Here is a 7,252-nt window from a genome sequence, read left to right as displayed (position 1 = left end):
CTTGTCTAGTTCCTGTTGATATTGGCAGTGGTCTTATTATACATGGCTTTAATTATGTTGAGATTCTTTCTGTCTATACCTAACTTGTCGAGAGTCTTTATCATGAACAAATGTTGAATTTTCTCAAATACTTTTTCAGCATCTATAGAGATGATCATATGGTCTTTGTCTTGATTTTATTGATGTGGTGTATCACATTTATTGAATTATGTATGTTAAACCAACCTTGCAACCCTGGGATGAATCCCACTTGAACATGGTGTATAATTTTGTGTATGTGTTGCTGTTTTCTGTTAGCTAATACTTTATGGGGGATTTTTGCATCTATATTCTTCAAAGATATGGGCCTGTAGTTTTCTTTTTTTGTTGTATCTTTGTATATGTTGCAGCCTCTATGTATAATGGTATGGAGGTTCCTTAAACAATTACAGGTAGAGCTACCATACAACCTAATGTTGAAGGGATACCTGTACTTACATGTTTATTGCAGCAGTATTTACAATAGTCAAGAGTTGGAACCAGCCTAAATGCCCATCTTCAGATGAGTGGATAAGGAAACTGTGGTATATCTATGCAATGGAATACTGCTCTGCTATAAAAAAAATGAAATACTACCATTCACAGTAACATGGATGGACTTAGAGAAAGTTATATTGAGTGAAATAAACCATGCACAGAAAGAGAAATACTGCACATTCTCACTTATTTGTGGGAGCTAAAAATAAAATAATTAATAAATACACAAACAAATAAACGGGGGGGAATAAGACACAACAATCACAACAATTCTTTGAACTTGTTAAGACAAGTGAACAGATATGTTGATGGGGAGAGGAGAGAAGGAGGGGAGAAAGTAGGAATTGGTAAAGGGACAAAAAAATCACCTACATTTTCTACTGATAAATTAAAATAAAAGAAAAAATTTGAAACCTGAACACATGTCTGTATGCAGCTCCTAAATTAAAAACCAAAATATCGTCATCCACCTGGATGTGCACTTGAGCGCCTTCACAGTCACTACTCTTAAGAGTAACAAATATTTTGAAATCTAACCATATAGTTTAATTTTACCTCTTTTATACTTAATATAAATAAAATCACATAGTACTAGGTCTTCAGTATTTAGGCTTTTGTATTTCATATAGTGTTTTAAATTCACTGTATTTTTGCTTGTAGTTGAGAATCACTCATTAGCACTGAATTCTATCATGTGTATATCAGACAATTACCTTAATATTTCCACTGTTGATGCATATGTGGGTGTTTTTCAGTTGAGGCTATTAGGAATGTTGCTGGTTTGCAAATTTTGGAAAGTGTTTTGCTGACATAGAAACAAATTTCTGTCAGTATATTTGTAGTAGTGAAATTTTGTGCAGTATCCTTATATGTCTTCAACTTTAGGAGATATTTCCATAGAGTTTGGAATTCCACACTGACCACTTCTGAGCGGAATGTGCCTTTGTTTCTCCTAAGAGTAGCCCCAGGCCAGCCTGCTTCATATGCCTTTTGAGAGATCACCCAGCCATCTCTGTGGAATCAGGCTTAATCTGGGTACTTTGTTTCTATTTTTCCTGAATCTTTTGGATGAAATGTCTAAGAGAAAGTAGAGAAAGACAAGAATAAAGGTTAAGTTACAGGTATGTGAATGGGAGACACTGATTTTGTAGATGCATAGGAAGTATAACAACCCTAAACCTGAGGAGGAAACAACATAGACCCCAGGAGCAGTGGGGAATGCAGGGCCATTATTAACCTTTTGTGTCTATGGTTAACTGTGGGGCCTTCTTTTGGGGGGGAAAAAAAACAAGCAAAAAGCCTTGGCACAAGAAGTGTGAACTGTTAAAACTGTCTTCAGTTTAACTGACCGCTTGATCTGCTATCCATTGCTACACAGCCATGACCACGATTTGATTGCCATTCCTATTAACCTTAGAGAGAAGTTTCTATGATCTGAATATTTGTGTCCACCCCAAATTTATACGTTGGAACCAAACCCCTACAGTGATGGTATAAAAAGGTGGGTCCTTTGGGAAGTGCTTATGATATGAGGGCTCAGCCCTTCTGAACGAGATTAATGCCCTTATAAAAGAAACCCAGGACATCTCCTTCCCCCCTTCTGCCTTGTGAGTACACAGGTGTAAGGTTCCATTTATGAGGAACGAGCCCTCACCAAACACCTAATCTGCTGGCACCTTGAATGTAGGCTTTTCAGCCTCCAGAACTGTGAGTGATAAATTTCAGTTGTTTATAAATTACCCACTCTATGATACTTTGTTGTAGCAGCAAGAATAAGAAAAAGATGAAAGTCTCAAAACAGCAGAGAATGGCTCCAGTTCTTGCACCTCACATGTGAGTCACCACCAGAAGTTCTTTTCTTCGCCATCTCAGTCATTCCTTTGTGGTGGGTAAATGCCACCTGACCCTTTGCATGGACAGTCAGCACAGACTGGGCTAGGTATCCTCATAGATTTCCTCCAAAAACAAGGACTACACTCAATTATTGGAACAGGATAAATGACTGTCAGGCTTTGTAACCCACCAAGGCAGCACATTTGAGTCACTGTCAGCCTGTACACTATGATTCATGTAAGAGGATTGTTCAAAAGTGGTATAAAAATAGAATGAAAAGATAATGTGAATCTTTTCATGAAATTTTTGAAGACCCCTTGTACATCCTTCTTGGGAGCCCCAACAATTGTAAAGAACACTTTTTTCTTCATGCACCATATACTCCATTGAGATTGTGGAAAACATTCATTGACATCCCTTCCTCCTGAAAATAAGGTCACTTGCACCTCATAGGACTGGTCATTAAACATTTGCCAGTTGAAAAGGAAAAACTCAACCCTGTAAGGTATTTATTCAGGTTAGCCTCAAGTCACTAGTCATGGCTGTTGTGCCTGAAAGAATAGTCCTAGACTTCCTCCTCCCAGCCAAGGTAATATGCACAATCACTAACACACCCCACCTTGTGTGTTGATGACACAGACTACGTGAAAGCTTGTATTCATCATGCTTTATTTTCTGCATTTTATGATGCTTTGACATCTTGGGGGCTTTATTAATCCCCAGGAGACTTACCCTTTCAGGGCTAGTTAATTTGCAGAGATAGAAAATGACTACCCATACACGTGCCTTTCATACGCAAACCAACCAATTCAGAGCCCATTCCTCTAAGCACTTCCTTTATCTAACTCTCACACACCAAGCAAATAGTTCCTCTGCCTTAAATCACCCTCAGGACTGGGTGCTGAACAACTAGAGAGCACTCCTATAGACCAGAGGGTGAAATTATTCAAAATAAGTGGCCCTAATTGTTAAACTGCCCCCACTCCTTCTAGGGAAGTACACGAAACAGGCTCTCAACCATTGTGCTTTCTCCTTGCTTTTTCTGCCTCCTTCCCGACCTTGGAGCTTTCCCATATGGTTCCACATGGTATGGCTAGACCCTTAGTTTAGGAACTGTAAATAATAAACACTTGTTTAAAGGCATTTCTCGCAGTGCCTGTCACTTTACCATACAAGATTAAAACAAATCCATATACAAATTTAATACGAATCTCAATACAAAAACCTAAGTTAAAAACTACCTGACTTTGTACGCACATCCTGACGCCTTATGAGATTTGTTCAGTCGGTTGGATCTGGGAGCCTTAGGTGCATTACTGAGCTCAGGACTGCAGATGGCCTGATTCTGATTCACGGAGTCCTGTTTGTAAAAATCTTAACCACATGATGAATGAAACATACCAAATGAATTTGGTCTCAGCCTCTGTTTTCTGTGATTAGTCAGTTTTTAACGGAGATGAATACTCATAATATTTTGCCAAATTCACAACACTATAATTATGAGGAATTTATATCCATGGGGTATTTAATTTTAGTCAAGTTATGTGGGCAAGGTCAGTGACAGATTTTGTAACTGTCTTCCAACAGATGTCAGTACAGAAAGAAAAAAATAAGCCCTAAAAATAGGGATAGTGTTTTCTTTTTGGGCAGAGAACAGATTTGTTGGCTGTCCAGGAATGTGGAGATAATGTCTTCAGGCAAAAGGTGCAAATGTTTGAGGCTCGGAGTTTAATTGAAAAGTGGGGAAAGGCTTATCATTATTTAATTTTCATTCACTTCAGTACATTTAAATATACTTTCTCGCTCTTCAAGTTGTCAACAGAAAATAATGTACATGTCATGCTCATGCTACCTGCTGTGCCTTGAATTATTTAGTGCTTTTTTCCCCACCATTTTCTTCTATCTTTATCGTATAAATTTACCTAACTGATTAGTTTGTATCCAGGATATCTGATTAGCTTGCAATTCATGTACAATCTCAGACTGTTCACTGTTTCTGAAAAGTAACCATATCTGTCAACACACACACACACACACACAAACATATACACTTTTCTTTGTTAAGGTATTAAATTATGCTATGAGGAGGAGAATCCACTCTCTAAATCGGGATGGGTTTAGGTGTGCAGGTGGAGCATAGGTGTGGGAGAGGCAAACTGATCTGTATAAAATGGGAACGAATGGCAGAGTGATCAGCAGGTGGGACACTGCACGGGTTTAAGGGGAAGAACTGAGCGTCCTCATCAGCAGAGAAGCCCAGAAATGACTTTAGAAGAAAAACAGTTACTATGAGAGTTTTAAAAATGGTTTGCTGTGAAATGTGCTGGCATCTTTTTTTCTATATATCTCCTTATACTGTCTTTGATAAAGGTCATATGACTTACTGAGGGTTTTGTATAACTAGATTATTCATCATATAATTAAACAGAAAAGTGAATTCTGCATCTGGGTTAACATATTTTGCAACAAAGGCTAAACTGAGAACAGTAAAGTTCCTGAGTTTAGACTGATGGCAGCTAACAAAAATTCCTGGGAAAATTTCAGACTATTACGGCCATGGATTGAGAGGGGTCAGACCTGAGATTCTAATGTGTGAAGTTATACACAGGTGATGTTTGGGTTACATGTGGAATGACATATGTGGAAGAGCTAGAGAGTTAGTCCCAAGTGCAGTTATGATTAGAGGATGGGGATGGAAAGCAGAGAGGCCCAGAGAAGAGCTGGGATCATGCTGAGCCAGGACACCGAGTCAGATGGTAGGGCAGGGGCTGTGGGCTCACGTTCTCCTTTTGGTGCCCCACCTCACACTGAACGACCTTTTGTGATAGTTTCATTGCTCTGTGATTAGGCTTGGAATTCTGGTGGGGAGGTGCCCTCTCAGAGCCCCACTGTCTGAGGCCACAGTTGCTTCCAGATGATGGAGAACTATTGCTGTGTTCTGAGCAGACTTAGTACCATGGCTGAGCTTAAGCTGGACTGTATCAGGCATCTGTTCCATTTTCTTCTTCTTTGTGCTGGGGCTTATTCTTCTGTTTTTCTACCCTCTAGTGATGAATCTATATTTGTCAATGTTTATGTAAATCAGAGTCATGAATCAGGTAAGCGAACCCTAGAGCCAGTGCCCAGCAGAGCCTGATTTTTCCCTATTCTTCTTCCCACTTTCCTTTTCACACATAGAGATACTCTGGGATGGGGCCTCTCAGGACAGATTAGAACATCATACTTCTGGAGAAGCTTGTTAGACAGTGCAGGGGTCCCAGTGAGGAACAAAGTTTTTGTTTAAACCTCCAGTCTAACTGTGAGATGGGCAAATTCATGAAAGAACCTAAATCCCTGAAAGGGATTATGAAGAGAGATCAGGATCCCTGCAGGAGTGCCACAACACAGGTTCTTCAGTCACCTTCTTGAAAGAAAGCGAGTCGGGATGCTGGGTACTGTTCAAGCTTTATTAAAGAAAGAAATCTGCCGGGCTGTATTCAAAATGGAGGACTGCCCAGGGCTGCCCTGAAAATGGGGACAGCACCAGGTGTGGGGGTGGTAGAGCTTATACAGTGCACCAAGAGCTGGGTGATGTAATTCCGGGGTGGGGATTGAGTTAGGTCATGGGGATGGAGAGTTCTGCACGTGTGGAAATGCCAAACGTTTCATTTTCTCTGAAACCAAGAGGCTTCTTGTAAAAGAGAATGGCAGAGCGGAGGGGAGGAGGTGGACGGTGCCATTTTGTACTTGAGCTTGTCTAAAATGGTGCTGGTTATGTTGCAGATCTATTACTTCTGAGGTCGGATTATCAGGGCTAAGCCTCTGTGGCAGGGCTGTTCTGCAGCACAGTGCAGACCTGGGAAAGCCTCTGATGACCTGTAAAGGACAAAGCTCTGGCCTCAGGGGGAAGTCTCCTATCTGATGGAACCTCATGCCTCTGTGGGTGTGAGAATCTATGCCCTTCCTCAGCAGAGCACCACCGATGAAATAATTATTTGAGGATCATGTGTAGCTAAGCCTTAGTAATTTTTAATTTCTCAAAGAAAGAAACATAGAAAATATTTTATCCACTTTAAAATTGAGTAATGGGGAGCAACACCAACTCTTGAGCGTTGTCTCTCCATCCCCATAAATTTCAAAAAACCCAGTATATCCTGTTAGAATTAACCTTATCAAAATTTGCATATTTAGTATTTCCTTCTTAGCCATGCAAATTTATCTTTGATTGCACCTTCGTCTTCCTATAGGTTGTAAAGAATAGATCAATTTTTCTACCTTTCTGATAGGAACATCAAATTCCCAAACACCCGGTGCTAATGATGCCATCCCCACTGTAGCTTTTATTGTTTGTATAAAATTTCCACACACTTGGGTCTATTTCTGAATTTTTAGCTCCAATGATCTACCAGTCTATTCACCAGTCACCATAGTTCATAAGGGAAACCACCTTTACTTTTTTCTTTTTCAGAATTTCTTTGGCTATTTTTATTTGTTTTTATCTTTAAGATTTTTACAATAACATGCCTAGTTTCAATACCTAACTGATGACAGCTCTATTGAGATCAAATTAAATTCATAAAATAGCTTAATGAAAAGTGATGTGTTTATAATATTGAGTTTTTCTACCCAAGAACACAATATGATCTTTTGTTTATGTCTACTTTCATACTGTCAGGAGTTTTCTATGCTTTTTCTCAAACACACTTCACAGTTCTGTTACATTTATTCCTAGGTACTTTTTTACTTTATTTATATTATTTATTTTGTACTTTTGTAATTATATCCCACACACAACTGTAACTTGTAAAATATTATTTTGTACATATGTACGTGTATGTTGTGTATAATTTGAAGGTATGTGTTGGGTTCAAATTGATTTGTAATATTTTATTATTCAGTTGACCCATGTACTGCAATGACAAAC

The sequence above is a fragment of the Cynocephalus volans genome, chromosome 4 (assembly GCF_027409185.1).
Source record: "Cynocephalus volans isolate mCynVol1 chromosome 4, mCynVol1.pri, whole genome shotgun sequence".
NCBI classification, from domain to species: domain Eukaryota; kingdom Metazoa; phylum Chordata; class Mammalia; order Dermoptera; family Cynocephalidae; genus Cynocephalus; species Cynocephalus volans.
This window is presented reverse-complemented; position numbering follows the sequence as displayed.